Genomic DNA, 991 nt, shown 5'->3' with positions numbered 1-991 from the left:
TCCCACTGGAAATGATAGCATAGTTTGGTCTCAGTGGGAGAGAAACAATACAGAATATTCCAGCCTATTCTGCCAAGTACACTAACAATTAAAACATTTCTTTGCTACTCACCAGCCAAGAAGTCTGCTGGATCTCACCGGTGCTGCGCTGCTGTCACTTCAGTGGTGAACTGCCCCTGCTGCAGCTCTCAGTGCATTGCGTCCAGCAAAACAAAAGCACCTGAAATTTGCAGGCAGCAGGGTGGAGTCGGGAGGAGTTATGTCATCTGGAGGCAGCCTTCATTCATAAAATCAGGCCAAGCTGTTGGCAAACGATCTGTTCCACTTTATGTCATGCTCAGCCCTAACCCGCCTTGGCCCTTCCTATCTGTGAGCAGCAAATGCCATCTAGTGGTACCTGTGTTAATTTATCCGTGGAAACGCTGGCTGTAGGCCTCCTGTATGCAAAATGGCTCTCAATCATATCATACACACGGCTGTAAGTCTTAAGCATTAAGTTATAGAAAAGTATGTTGCTTTTCCCCAGAATGTTTCATTCTTGGTGAAAATCTAAAGAGGCTGAAATATTAAAACAGCCTATCAGATAAGCACTGTATATCTCTCTTTTGTTGTTGTTATAAATGAGGAAATTGAAATGGAGATGCTGTGGACCAGATTTTTAAAGGTATTTGGGCACTGCCCCGTGCTGCCTGGCATATGTGATTTAGAAAGGAAATCTCTTTTCCACAAATGACTTAAGAGGCTAAACATTACAAAAAGAAAAATCTTGTGGAAATTGGGAATGTTGTGGACTATGACAGCTGTGTCTGCATCAGCAATAGCACCATGCAATGARAGTGGCCTGTAAAGCTGAGGACCCAATATATGTACTATACATATGTCAGGTTTTGAGGGTCTTCTTTTACTCCAGACAAGCTCTAGTCTTGTCCTGTAGAGTGAATGCCCTTTCGTGGCTGGAGAGCATTAGGTACATCCCTGGAGCACATTTGAT

The sequence above is a fragment of the Rhea americana genome, unplaced genomic scaffold (genome assembly GCF_003343005.1).
Source record: "Rhea americana isolate MKP2758 unplaced genomic scaffold, rheAme1 scaffold_345, whole genome shotgun sequence".
NCBI lineage: Eukaryota > Metazoa > Chordata > Aves > Rheiformes > Rheidae > Rhea > Rhea americana.
The sequence above is the reverse complement of the archived record's forward strand: the minus strand, read 5'-3'. Positions refer to the sequence as shown.